At 40.7% G+C, this 15570-nt stretch overlaps 1 protein-coding gene across 4 annotated transcripts in view; it reads right to left on the bottom strand.

Moving 5' to 3' along the window:
* FMNL2 (formin like 2) overlaps positions 1 to 15570 on the bottom strand; it is a 367782-nt gene that overhangs the window by 37014 nt on the left and 315198 nt on the right. The gene's annotated exons all lie outside the window — the stretch shown is intronic.

The following is a 15570-nucleotide window of genomic DNA, read 5'->3' as shown; positions in this document are numbered from 1 at the left end:
CTTCTAAACTAGTTAATGCACAAGTAGAAATGTGAGCAAGGACCAAAGCTGACTCTTGGTTTCTCTTACATGCTCTCTCAATATTTTGAAATCCATAAACATGCTCTTCTTTCATTTTGTTATCTCTGTTTGTCTCACCATTATTTTCAGATGACACTGAGAATCCCAGAATATTGCTTATGGTTTAAAAAAATGGATGCAGTTTTCCTTTTTACAGATGTACTTTTGAAACAGACATGCAAAAAGATTTTAATAATTTTCTATTTAAATTCCCTGAAAATTAAATTCCTTTTAAATTCCTTAAAATGTTCATATCAAGTCTAACCAAATCAAGTAATTTTAAGCATAAAATACAACACAAAAACTTTGGGAAGCTATCTAACCCGCTCAGGGTGAGTACAGAAATTTGCAGTAATTTGTGATGTAGCACTCTAGAGGCCTAAAATATACGCATGTAGCTCAAATTAATGCTTTCACTGAACAGGTAAAATAAGCAGATAAAATATTGTGAACTCCAGGGCCCCACAGCATTCTGCATATGTGTGGAATTAAATACATGGATTTAAAAACATAGAGTCAAAAAAAGATTACTTTGTAACCTACCAAATAATAACTCTCTGAAGACTTACTCCCAAAATCAAAGAATAAACTTTTTAATTTAATTCTGTCAGCATCCTTGTCTACATCCTTGTCTACCTTTTTTGGAGCAAAGTCCCACATCCACTGGTTTATTCATTCCACCTTCAGAAAATATTTACCCAAACACCCATGGATTACGTGTTGTATAAGTAAGACACAGCCTCTGGTCTTAACATTTTGTGAATGTAATCCAGGTCCCACATGCTTAACTACATTTTGTGATTCTCTTTGTGATCTTAGGAATACTCCAACCAATCCTAAATCCTAAAGATTTCTCCTAAAATGATGTTTCATAATGCTACAATGCAGCCATTTAATTCTGTCATATTAAATTCTGTGATAACTCTTGTATATTATATGAAATACAAGAGAAATCAACAAACAAGTTCTTATACTCACACACATTTTTGTGAAGAGACTATTCAATGAAGGCAGAACTTTTATGTTTTGTTCACTACTCTATCCTCAGCATCTAGAACAGTGCTTAGCATGTTGTAAATTCTCAATATTTGCTGAATTGCACTGAAGAGAGGATAAACAAGTAATTATGTGAAAATACCCTTAACAAAAGGGTGAGTGACTTGCACTCTCCATCACATTTTAGAGTGAAACAAGAACCATCAGACCACTGTAGTCAGGGACTAGGAGTGAATCTTTAGTGCTGGTTTCTGAGCCGAAACTGTGTGCTGGTGAGTAGTAGCCTTTGACCTCCGAAGGTCTTCTAGTCTTAAAGCAACTTAATTTTCTCAACAAATTCAGACCACATTTACCACATTCTGATGACAACTACCTATTGAGCCATACCCGCCTTAACAAAAAAAATAATTACAGAAAACAGGACAGTGCATGGGCCCAGTCTGGAGAAAATGAAGGAGGCTCCAGAAGGGAGAATTTCAAGTAAAGCCTTTAAAAAACCATGTGTGTCCAGTTCCACCCTAGACAGCCCAATTCAGGGGGCCCAGGAGAGGCTGGGATGGCATGAGCGCATACAATTAGAAAAGCACTGTGGACCATTTTGATGCTGAGAACCAGAGAGTTAAAGGATGCCATGTTCTGCCCCCCTGGCCCCCACCAGCCCCTCTAAAGAATATGCTGCAAGTTCTCGGGAAAAAAGGCTTGCTGAATGGGGTAGGGCAGTGCAGGACCAGTTCCCTAGACCGTGACATTAGTCACATCTTACGCCCAACCAAAGGCACAAGTGTTCCTAGCCTGCTGAAAAAAAAAAAAAAAAAAAAAATGCCCAGTGGGTGACAACTGCCAAAGCTTGGTTATAGAAAAGCTCAGAATTACAACCTGAATTTTCCTTGAGAGAAACTTCAACCTAAGAGCCTGTTTCCCAGAAGGGTGGTTTACTATAATCTGTTTTGTGAGGTGGGTGGTGGCAGGAGAAAGGAAGAGAAGTGGTCCTGGATCTGGGGACAGCTACCAGCTCTCTTGAGAAGCAGGCTGTGATGAATGTTCTGCTGAGCAGCCTGGCACTCACTGAACGAGAAAAGGCAATGCCCTGAGGGAACAGTGATGATAGACACAATTCCTAGCAGGGCAAGACCTCTCAAATCAAAGAATGTCAGAAACCTGGAAAGCACCTCTGGTACCCTCAGTTTATGAATAAGACTGACACCCAGACAGATCAAATATCTCCCACTTGATAAAATGTCAACAGAGGCTAGAACCAGGTCCCCAACTGCCAGCCTGATGTTCCTTCTCCCACACAGCCCAGAATGTTCTGATACACATATTCCATTTAAGACGATAGTAAAAGCATTCCAGAATTATCTGAGACGCCAACAGAGGTGAAAAATGCTGTTATTAAAAACCACAATCATTACATGGGTCATGCACTTGATGTGCATGCACCAGAATCTTCCATGGAAAATCCATTTAGAAAAAAATGGCTGATTCCTGGGGTCTAAGTCATGATACACTGAATGAGAATCTCCATGGACAGAACTAGGAATCTGTGCTTTTAAAAAGTACTCATGCTTGTTACACAGTGGTTTATACAAGAGGAGACTAGCTGATTAAACCTTCAGCCTTTTTGACTACCAATTATAAACTGGAGAGCAAGATCATTAACTCTCCAACTTTTTCAATTGCCAATTTAACTACTCAAATAAAGTCACACAGTTACTATAACTGAGTATCACAGGAATGTAGCAGGGATTGGCCCACTGTTCCTGCATAGGTACAATGAATAATAAAGTAACTTCCAAATAATCAGGGATTGTGCCCAGGGCATTAAAGAAAATGGATTCTATATGGCTGAGGAAAGCACATGTAGGCAGCAACAAAACTACACAGATTGTTAATAAAAAGGATGGCATCAACCCCTGAACAAGCAATATTAGATTAATCTCAAGTTGAATATTGTAATAACTTATAAGGAAAAAGAATATGAAAAAGAATATGTGTGTATGTGTATATATATATATATATATAAAATTGAACCACTATGCTGTACACTAGAAACAAACACAACATTGTAAATCAACTATACTTCAATTAAAACAAATTTTTTTCAAGTTGAATAAAGATCCCCCAAATCCGTGTGCTAGCCTGGTAGATAGGACTGAAACAGACATTAAGAGGAGCCTTGAATAGATGCCGTTCTTTAAAAAAAAAAAATCCCTCATTCTGTTAACTAATCCATGCTGAGAACATATGTGTTATGAAACATAGTATTAAATATTTTCAATCTTTAACAATAATAGACTTAAATATCTCCTGATTTACAGCTCCTATGAAGTTGGTGAAAAGGATCCAAACATACACAACAAGGTGCCAACACAGATGCCAGCTTGGGGAACCGTGAGAGACTGATCACTCCCCTCATCCACCGTGAGAACAAGAAGGGCCCCTCCCACCAGCTCCACCAAGCCCCTCTCTGGAAAGGCTGAGTTAGACTGCGCTGCTGTGAGTCTCAACCAATGAATTCAGGGTGGGACTTTCTGACATTGCTCCAGTGGGGTTCCTGAGCCCTGCTTCATTTCTGCTTAAAAAAAAAAAAAAAAAAAAAAGGAAGCATGCAAACCAGATTCACATTTGTTTCTATGTGACTTTAGCAATCATTAAACCAGTGTATACTACAATCCCACAGGAAATGGGAAGATATGTTTGGGAAAGGCTGGTAAAAGTTATGTCCCACATCAAAGGAACGTTGTCTTAGCTCTTACAGCTCACATCTGGACCACCTCCACACACTTGGTTCAAATAATACCACCATGGCTGAACACGCCTCTTCTCCCCTTTGAAACTGGCCTCATTTAGAAAACTGATGGGGATAAAGGGAGCAAGACACTGATTCCCAGTTATTTTCAGAACCTACACAGTGGCCTTTGTGGGGATGCTCTCAAGGGCTTCATCAAAACGTACAGAGGGGCCAGGAGCACTTTTGCATGTGTGTATTATTGTACATTATGTATTGTTGCATATAACTTCCACCTGCCAACAAAGACCAGACATTGTATGATCCAAAAACTTTCAAGTAAAACCACTGTACTATTGCAACTGAAATCTATTATTTCTCGACTTTTCTAGTCACTGGTATTTCTCATCCCCCCATTAGCTTTGACATCGATTTCCTGTATCATAACAAATAGCCACTGGAGAAGGTAGCATAGGGGGTGAATTGAAGAGACACAGCTACAGGAAGGCTGAGCAGAGAAACTGGAGAGGAGCCCACTCCATTGAGAATAAGATGTCCCACTGCTAGCAGCCAGGGCTACCAGAAATTAGGTCCACTAGGCAAAAAGAAAAAAAAAAAAAAAAAGAAAAGAGTATATGCTCTGGAAAAGCATGCTCTCCACTGTACAACTGAGAGGTATCTTCATTTATAAATCATTTATAAACCAGTCTCATGCAAATAAATTCACTCACCCTGATTAACACCGTGTGAAGTGAAAACACTCAGGCTGGGATCAATCATGGACCACAAAGTTGTCTGCAAACACAGGTACCCATCCACCTGTCCCTCTGGAGTCCTGCCTAACACAGGCAGCCCTCTGTACCTGTATGCTGTAACACTGGTGAGTGTGAAGGGATTTGAGGGCAGAAATGGGTTTATGTAGAGTATTAAATAGAGGACCATAAAACCTAGGTTACAAGTCATAGCACCACCACTAACCTGCTGTGAGCTTGGGCAATTCAGTGAACCTCCCTAGAATTTGCTTTTCACATCTATTGATTTCTAAGCCTTAGATTATATTGTCAATTTTCAAACCCTTTTCTGGGAAGCTGTAAGGGTTACAGAGGAAAGTTTTGGGGGCTCAAAGGATGGGAGGGGGGCCTGGCAAGGACAGAAAAAGCACAAATAAGTAAGGTTCTTGAGACTTCTATCCTCATTTATCTAACTCCGCTTTATTATACTGAAATGACTGGTAAGATTTTTTGGAGGGGTGGGGAAAAAAAGTTTCACTGAAAGTTTTCATTACTAACAAAAGTTTGAAAAAATCCTCTCACTCGTTATCTTGAAGCTCTAAAATTCTTATCCAGGTCTGGCAATATAACATGATATTCCCAAACTGAGCGGCTAGGAAGCTCTACATAAAGCAAATTTAGAGAGATGCACTTGGCTCTGCAGGCCCTGAGTACCAAGCTTGAGGGCCGAAGTGCTATCCCACGTCATCTGGCTCACTCTGAATCCTGCCCTGCCCAGATAAAACAGACTACACCCATGACAAGCAAGATACATTTTCACCTCAAGGAGGACTGAAGCAAAAGCAGGGCTTCTGCCAAAAAACAACTCAACTCTTTTCTCCAACATCTGTGAAAGACATTTCTGAACAATGTCCCAAACCATCTGGATAAGCTGGGGGCCCTAAATGCAGAAGAAGCAGTGGCTTAAAGTGTCTCTAAGGGTGGATAGAGCTTAGGGAACGATTTCCCTAAAAACTAGTAGCAGAGAAGATGGTTTCACAAAAGCCTTGTAATAAAGAGTATTATCTTGCTAGCCAGATGCTGAAATAAACAACAGATCGCCGGCCTTCAGTCACCTCTTGGTCCCCTGCAAGGTCAGTGACTGTCTTTGGCTTCGTCCAGCAACAGCTCCCAGGGCACCACACAAAGTCTGCAGCCAGACTGAGGCCTGACTTATGAAGTGGCTATAAAATACGTTTCTGGATTAGTTATATAAAAACTAAAGGCCCCTCACTAAAGTGTTTCCTTCTTGCCCCGGTGCCCGGCGACGGCCTCAATGCGTTCTTTTTCTCCTCTCACAATAGGCCCCTGTGATCTGCAGGGCTCCCTGCAGAAGGCGCCGTTTTAAAGGCACAGTCTATGACGACTGATTAGACTAGCCTTCTTGGGCCTGCCTGGGAACAAAAGTTCCGTTTTCTTTTCAGGGCCGCATGAAGTCAACAGTTATTACATCGTTAGTCCTAGGTGAATAGCATCTTTTACCTTCCACCAAGAGCACTGGCTGTCTAAGGATTCCTGACGCCATCATGTCCCAACAAAACCACTTTTCTAGAATGTTCTGTGGTAGTGGGGGTCTATTATCTTTTTCCCCTGAGGTGACTAGACATTTCAAACATGGACCCCCGAATGGCTGCTGTGACAGAGGCAGATCACTCAGACCTGCCGCTGGCTCTCCTGTCTTCTTGGGATTTAAAAAGCGGAAATCTTCATTAGGCTGAAGCATTCTGAAACGAAACCACCTGGTCTTGCCCCACTGAAATAAAAACTAATGAAAGCTAAACAACTAAATGGATTCTACAATCTATCCAACCCTCCTTCCTTATAAATTAATGAAACATTTGTATCAACCTGGGACTGACAGACATCTGATTATGAACTGAGGTTTCACCCACATACTGCTAAACACCCTTGTGAAAACTTCAGTCACTTTTCCAGATGTTTCCAAATATCCAGATGTTTGGCACAAGGCACACAAAGCATCCAGACGACTGTTTTACTTTCCATGCATGTATTTTGCTGTACTGAATAAAGAATCCTGACAAAGAAGCCAAGGGCTAGTAAAATCCCCAGAGAAGGACTTGCTGACATCCTGCACCTTAAATGAGAAATGCACTTTTATCACTTTCCTAAAAAAAGATGATCTTCATTAAATTCTAGAGAGTAAGGCTCCACAACACAACTCCTCCTCAATGAAATCTTTTGGAAATACCCCTCATGTCTGACTTGAACCTCTCTGGCTTCAAGGCAAGACTCACACCTCTTGGCCATCAGGAGGGAGACATACGGAGTCTTTTAAGGCTTCTATTCCTACAGGAAGACCAAAATACTTTCTAGTTCTGCTACTTAAAGAGATTCGTATTTAAATAGCTAAATGATGAAGGCCTTCAGTCATCTCTGGGACAATCTGCCAGTCAGATCCCTCGACAGCAGAAGGCCTAACACTACCCTTCATTTCATTCATATCTCCTCTCAACATCATCCTGTGCACACACACCCAATTTGCTTGAGCCAGGCAAGGGAGGGAACACAACGACCCATTTCTAGTGGTCACCACATGTTCCCTAAACCATCGCACCAGCACATGGTGGTCTCACCACAGACCTTGGGACCTGCTTAGGGGGCACACGTCAACCCGTGCTCTCCTCCTGCATAAATCACAACAAATCAAATTAAATCAAACATGTGCTAAGAATTCAGACCCCTGGAAGACGACTCTTTGTTTGCTAGATCAAAGAACTCAGTCCATAAATAGGCAAATGCCCGAGTTTGTCCGCTGCCCACTCCAAACTCTCATTTCACATCTCCTCTAGTTTCTTCCGTGCTCTGCCTCAGTTCTGTGTCTTCCTTAGGAAGACCCTGATCTTAGCTTCCCATAACTACTTCCACCCAGCCCAAGATGACAGCAGACAACAGACTTGGGCAGCAGTTCTTAAAGGGGGGTCTTCAAACACTGAGGGCCCCCAGACCCTATGACAGGGTCTATGAGATCAGAACTGTTTTTATAATAATACTAAGATGTTACCTGACTTTTTCATAGAGTTAACACTTGCACTGGTGGTGCAAAAGCAATGGTAGCTGAATAAAACTGCTGGTGCCTTTGCACAATTCAAGGCAATGGCACCAAATTGTACCAGTTACCACTGTATTTATCACAGCCATGCATTCTCAAGGTTTTTTTTTTTTTAAACAGCAGTTACACTTGAGAATACCCTTGACAGGGGGAGGGTGTAGCTCAGTGATAGAGTGTGTGCTTAGCAGGCACGAGGTCCTGGGTTCAATCCCCAGTACTTCCATTAAAAAAAAAAAATTAATAAATAAATAAACCTAATTAACATCCTCCCCAAAAAAGTTAAAAAAAATTATTTAAAAAAAGAATACCCTTAATAACACATTAAAAAGTATTAATTTTATTAAATTGCAATCCCTGAATACACACCTTTGTAACATTGTGTGATGAAATGAGAAACCTGCATAAAGCACTTTTGCTGCACATTAAAATACGGTTGTCTTAAGGAAAAGCACTTCTGTGATTAGTCTAGCTACAAGATGAACTAGCCCCTTTTTTGTTTTTGTTTGAAAGGATGACTGACAAGCAAGTTATTTAGACTCATACACTTGGCAGTTCTTTTCTTGAAAATGAATGAAATGAGCCTTTTATTTTAAAGAAAACAATTGACAATATTTGTTTCCAATGATAAAAATTGAGCTTTCAATCAAAAATGAGAATTTTAGAAAACTTGTATCCACCCCTCTGTTTGAGTCTGCTCTCTCATTTATTACCTTCAGTTCAAAACTAAGAATCTGACCTTGGGCATTTTCCCATCAGTAAAAAGTTGAATTTAATGAAAAAAACAAAGTTAACTTTCTTCACCTAAAAAAAAAAAATCCCAGATCTCATCTGTTCATTGTGTTGCCACCTTCTTAATTAAATGTAAACTATCTGAATAGATTCATGTTGTCCAGTTATGTCCACCTCCCATATTCAGTGAATCACTCGGTCTCTTGTTGACTTTTCTTCAACTTCATGGCTTCATATCCATGGCCACAGCCACCAACTTAGTCCAGGGCCCAGTTTTTTAATGCCTGAACTACCTATCTTCCAAACTCCAGCATCTCTCTCTCCTCTGTAATATTTTTTATGCATAGTGTTGATACTTTTTAAGATTTTTCAGAACTACAAAAATGCCCTTTTCAGATTTTCACAGGATCAATGGAGCAGATACAAATGCACTTTATAAACTGTAAACTACTACATAAGTATCAGTTGCTTCCCTCTCTGTTTTTCATTTCCCTCCTACTTTTATCTGTCTTCTAGTTGAGATTCTTTTCTATTCACAGTGAAGATTTTCAGAATCTCCACTATTCATCAGAACCTTAATCATGCCTGCCTCCGGTCCTGCTTTATTCCGTAACATGGGCCCCAGTCAGATATTTTCTCTTGTCAACTAGCCCATTTATTCTGACATGCACTGCCCCAAACACAAATTTCATGCGAATCTCTCTTCCCAGAATTGCCTTGACCGACCAAATCAAGTCTCTTCCTTTATAACTGTGCTAAGACCCAGCCTCTCTCTCTAAGCCCCATAAAGACAGCCCAGTTTGTCCTAGATTTTATAAATAACTTCGAACACTCCAATACTCTACCCAATCAATAACTGTTTTGATTAGGTTCATTTTTTGGCAGGAAGCTGAGGGTGTGTATGAATATGTGTAGAAGATGTTTAGTATGTGACAATGTGTTACATAACACTGACCATGAGCCTTGGAGTTAAATGGATCTAGGTAGGACCTCCAAGCGTGCCACTTACTAAAGTACATCAGCAGGCCTGTATACTCTGCCCTCTCTTTCCTTATTCCTACTTCACAGGGTAGATTTTAGAATTGAAGTAATATATGCTAGCCTGCTGGCACTCAGCAAACCAAAAATGGTGGGCCTTACTATTTCTATGTAAGCACATGTCTTTCTATACACATAACAAACACACCAACTGGAATAAAATGCAACAGTTTCATGAACTCAGTTCATGTTTACTTTCTGAATGATTGTTCCCCAGTTGAAAAGAAACCAACCAAACAACACCCTTCTGTATTGACTATGGAGCCCAAATAAATAACTTGTTTATATTTTTAAAGTATTCAAATTTCAAATGAAATTTGAACTTGATTCATACAGGGAGTCAAGCTCAATAAGCATATTCACTGGCAAAAACAACTCGAACATCAGTTTAAGTTATAAGAGGGAAATATAAACATGTAAATGGAAACACACTTCTAAAAGTTTTGAATTGTTAAGTGTAGTATACATTTGGTCCTTTCTTAACTAAATACCTATTGAAGTCAGCTCTGTCTTTCTCAAGGCAATGGAAATTTTGTGGGACAAAAATCATGCCTTTCATTTTCTGTCAAATTCTCCTGATCCTATAAGAGTGCTTCTTCCCTGGTAAGAAATATATTTGCTCAACAATTCCCTAGAACTTCCAAAGAATTCTGATTTTGTTTATTAGTTCTAAAGAAAAGTGGTAATGATCAATGCCTTTATTTTTGGAGAGATGTTACACAAAAAATAACTGAGCATCTTTAGAAAGGACAAGAGAAAGCAAGTCAAATGAAATGTTCCTCAAAGAGAAAATCTCACCCTGTATCATAGAGACATTTGGCCACATGAGGCAAAATATGACTCCCAAAGCAGTAGAAATAAATACACACACAAATTAGAAGAAACACAGCCACTTCAAATCCTTTCACTGGTTTCCCTTTACAGGTTATTATGCATAAATAGATCTTTCTACTCTTACTCACAATACATGCGCACACACAATTTACATACACACAGATCCACACATATGACACATATATGATTTATCTTATCCTTTTTCTAGTTAACAGATCTAGCACAAGAATTTTGGTAATTAATTTAATGGCTCTTTTTGAACTTAGAAGTTTAGTTAAGACGGTTAACATGGCCCTGTCTCTGGGGCTTAGCTACTACTTAGCACTAGGTTTAGTAACAACTACAATAACCTATAATTCAGAATTATTTGACATCTAAAAACAATTACTTATATTTCCACTTAATGTAAAACTACTTAAAAAATAGCTAGAACAAATGTAGAATAGTGAAGTGTACTTAAGTCTTACGATACAGACTTTAAAAAAATACATATCCTTACTATGTGAGTCAGGGTAGAGCGAGAGAGAGAAAGAATACGTAGGCTGTTCTTTCACACAGAAAAAGAAACCAAGCTGATCCTAAAGCAGACCTTTCACCTTTCTCTGCAGAAATAAACTGCCACAAAATGGCACCCAAATCCTGACAGGGAACTGAAAACTCCCATTCTAACAATGGCTGTCGGTGACACCATCAAAGCTAGAAGAATTTTGATTCCAATTCTCTTATCAATCCACAACAGAGTGCATCACACCATCCTTACAAGCCCGCGGCCAGAACCTCTTCTAAACAACAAAGAAACCCTTCCCAAGTGAAAGCTCTGCCTTCGGGACTGTGCCAGCCTCTGCTTCGGCCTCTCCGGGGTCTTCAAGTAGCACACAGCTCTCACTGCTTCGTCCTCAGGGCATCCATGGTTTTCTTCCCAGAATATGGTATCGGGGCACACAGGCCAGTTGTTTTACAGCTGGCAGAGGGCACAAGTTTTAGAAATGGCATTTTTAATAAATAAAAACAAGGAGTCAACACCCTGATTTTAAAAAAGTGGCTGCTACAATGAAATCGAAGATAAAGCTGCCTATTGTACAAAATTGCACTCAGGCTTGTGGAGAGAGAGGAGGGTCGAATGACAGTCAGCTTGAGAAGCAAAGCATCTCTACCAAGGCTCATCAGACACCATGATAATCTCATTACCTTCCTGTACTTCCTTTTTTTTTTTTTTTTTTTTTTTTTAAGTTTCCTGGGCCCCATTAAAGTCAAGTCCTGAAGATGTTAGAAGTGAATGAACACAGCAGCAGAGCGAGCAGACGACTGTCAATGGAGGAAGAGGCCCAAGGAATTGGAAATATGAATGGCAAAATATCTGAAACACATCTCAGACCCCAACCACACCCATCTGTCAAAGTGACTTCATGCTGAGACCACCCAACTGGCTTGTGGTACAAAACTTAACAGCCATTTCTTTATTGAGTCGATCTAAATAGCTGATGCTTGGAGGAGACTGAGGAATCCATTTTCTACTACTGTTCCTTGCTACCTTTAGTTCCCAGGGCACTAGGACGACTCTGGAATAAGCAATGAGGTGTTTGGTGATCTGCTCCTAATGTCCTATTTCACCTTTTCTCTTCTCACAGCCTGCCTTCGTTAAGATTGGAGATATAAGGTAAACTGAAGCGTTATGACAATGTCATCTTCTTTGTATAAAATGACATCTTGACCTGGTGTGACAGGCTGAATAAAGCCACCTCCCAAAGATGTCTACATCCTCATCCCGGTTACCTGTGAACATTTACCTTACACGTCAAAGGCACTGTGCCTACGTTAAGGATCTAGACGGGGGAGATTATTCTGGATCATCTGGGGGGCAGGCCCAATGGGATCACAAAGGTCAGTAAAGGAAGGAGGCCAGAGGATGAGAGGCTGAGAAGGCCCAGGAGCCAAGGAGTGCAAGCAAGTTCTAGAAACTGAAAGGGCAAGGAAACTGATTCCTCAGAGAACACCATCCTGTAGACTTATTTTATTCATCTGACCAAAAGAACTGTAAGATAATAAATCTGTGTTGTTTTGAGCTGCTAAAGTTTATGGCATATTTGTTCCAGCAGTGGTAAGAAACAAATACACTGTGTTAATTCTTATTTATCCTAAAGTCAGCCCAGGCACCCTTTCCTACAGGAAGCCTCCCCTGAAAGCTCGTACCCCATCATCTGCCCTCCTTCCCCCTCCTCCTTTTGCCCCGCTGTTCCTCCTCTTCACAAAGCACCTAGCATTTGCCTTTATACAGCCTAGTAGGATAACCAGAAATAGTCATCTGTTTCCTTAACTAGATTGGGATGTTCCCTCTTAAGGGCGGAACCTCTGTCTTATTCATCTTCTTATTTCAGTGTCAATGTTCCTGACATCTACGGGCACTCAAATACTCATGACAATTTTTTCCAGTAAGTTAGCATGACTCAACCCTAAATGACCAGCAGGATACTGCCTTCACTTCCTTACTACATGATAAAGACACAGATGATTAAGAAGTAACTGGTTCATTACCGGAAGCTCAGAAATCCTATATAAATGCTTCTTTCTCCTCTAAAAAGGATATGAAAATATTATTTGCCCATAGTACACTGGCTTCAAAGTAGTAACCACTCTTTCTACCTCCAATGAAAAAGTTGATACAGTTTTCAGTCCTGTGGAGAAACCAAGAATTGGGTTGAGTGAAGAGAGAGAGAAAACAGAAGAGGAACAGCCAGAGATGAACAGATTATTCTCCAAAAGTTATTGAGGTGAACTGTATTTTCCCAAGATGCCCACAGCAGTCTCTCCCACTCCACATGTCCTTGTGCACTGTGACCCTCCCACTGCACCATCAAGAAGTGAAGTCACTGCTTTCCCCTTTGCATCTCGGTTGGTCTTAGCGACTCACTTGTAACCAACCAGCAGAAGCAACACTGATGAATTCCAAGACTAGTTCAGAAGACACATTGTGACTTCTGTCTCTTTGAATGTCTGCTCTCCATGCTCCCTCCTGGGCACTCCCTCTTGGAAGCCAGCTGTCATGCTACGAGATGCTCCAGCCACATAGAGCTCTACACAGAGGGAGGCACTCTGGTTGACAGGCTCCACTGAGCTCAGTCTTCGAGTCATCACCGCCCAGAAACTAGATACACCAGTGAAGAAGCCTTCAAGGGAACCCCTGCCCCAGTCCGTCACATCTTTCCTGATGAGACCCCAGATGTGACGGCGCAAAGGCAATCATCCCTGCCGTGCCCAGCCTGACCTCCTAACCTACAGAATCCATGAGCCTAATAAAACTAAGTTCAGAGTAATTTACGATGAACAAGCCATAACTACAACAGTGAATACACCATCCAAAGGATAATTATGGTGACTTTGCTTCCTGATCCTCGAGAGACGGACTGGTCACAGTCCAGGTGAATTAGAGCAATCTAATTCTGGGCCAATATGGTGAAAGTCACAGATGTTCTAGAACTGTCACTTCCAGAGTTTGAGATTTGAGAGAACACATTTTTTATAGTTCAATAAGAGACTGAAAACAGAAGTACCCTTTCTTCTATGCTGAAATTTTTTTACCACTGAACGAGTTATCTGGATGGTCTTGTGCTCGATTTATAATGCTACACCCTTCAAATATTTGAGAGGTTAGATTAGATGGGATTAAACTCAGAGGGATGCTGGAAGCACACCAGAGTGTCTGCTCTCCTTCCTGCGCCATCGGACCCACTGTAAATAAAACTTGACAGGCTTTCTTAAATCAACTTAATAATGTGGAGCGCCTGCGCTCTCAGACGTCCAGTAGCTAAACCACGTCAGCTCACTTAGGAAGCCTTCTAGCAAAAGGTGAAGAGAAGAACGGCGACTGCCAAGAGTGCTGTGCACGAGAGAGCTGGTGGCCTTGAGGGACTCATTTTACAAGGCTCCGTCTGTCAGTGCTGGAAGGTCAGACGTGGGAAGGATTTGGGCCTTTTAAGAACCAAACTGAAGCCTCAGGCTTATTTATTAAAGCCAGATACTGTCATTTTGGAAGCAGATGAGAACACAGTTATAATCAATCTGAAATCCTGATGAATGCCACGTGCATCTCCCAGGAGCCTGGGGGAGCTGGTGCACAAAGCCCTCAGAGGGTTTTATTAGTAGTGTCAGAGAAAGCTAGTCTGCTGCACTCTATGCAGCCTCAGTGCCTTTTCCCTTTGATTTCAAACAGGAGTTTTTTTTGTTTTTTGTTTTTTTTGCCAGACTTTTGGGGACAGTTTCTTAAAGGCAATTTCTCAGATATGTCAAAAAATATAATGGAAAACAGTAGGAAGACTAAGACAAGTTGAGGAGAGCAAGGACTAGGTAGAAGACCTCAAAGTTCCTAAGGGAAATTGGACTAAAAGGAGTGTTCCTAACTCCAAACTGGGGGCCAGCTGACGTCCTTAACCAGTACGTGTAATTTTCTGACCCAGAGGTTTGATAGCCACGGTCCATGTCATTTGGGAGAGAAGAAATCGTGTTTGTGGTGGCCAGGCTTCAAGGGCACAGCCTGAGCGTCTAGCCACATTTTAGGAATGTCTGCCCGTTTTCCAGTTTACTTTGTCGACTCTGTGCATGTCTTGACATCTTTCCCATCAACCCTTTCTTCTGTATGTTATAGTCAGTTTCAGCTTCTTGCAAACAAGACTCTGAAACTAATGCAAATACCAACAGAGTGACCTTTACTTCCAAATGTATTTTTTTTTTCTGTCTGGTAGAACAAATGCTCCAAAATAGCTATTGCCAGGTAACTAAGAAAGCACCAATTTAGGGAAGATGGTAATCTGTCCTTCCACGTGGTTAAATTAGCCAATAAGGAAAAACAGATGAATCCTTGTTCTCACCCTGGTCCTCAATTTGGGACCATAAATTTTCATGAGGAGATGTTTCAACACCAAAACCAGATGTGTTAATTCCCTTTATTAAAAAAAAATGTTTAAGGGAAAAGAATTCAAGGAGCATAATGGATTTAGTCTTCATCTACAAACTAGACTCAACATTTTCAGGCATGTCACAAACTATGCTTGGTACAAGTTTACTATCTGAATTTATGTAACTAAAACTCATTAATCATCTTATACATTGAGGTGATTTATGTGCTTGCTCAGTGACGTAGGGCAGGCTTAGGCCCAAGCCCCCAAAACCCACCAAAAGCGGGAATGTTAATTCTTCCCGCCATCAGCTACCATTAAATTGGAAATGCTATTTTCCTAAAACATGTACTTCAGACATTATGAGACACGTAGCATAAGAAGTCTTTGCAAAAACATAGAAAACCACACTTGCTGGGATTCTGAATATTAATTGAAATATGAGAAATCAATGTA

The sequence above is a fragment of the Camelus bactrianus genome, chromosome 5 (assembly GCF_048773025.1).
Source record: "Camelus bactrianus isolate YW-2024 breed Bactrian camel chromosome 5, ASM4877302v1, whole genome shotgun sequence".
NCBI lineage: Eukaryota > Metazoa > Chordata > Mammalia > Artiodactyla > Camelidae > Camelus > Camelus bactrianus.
This window is presented reverse-complemented; position numbering and strand designations above follow the sequence as displayed.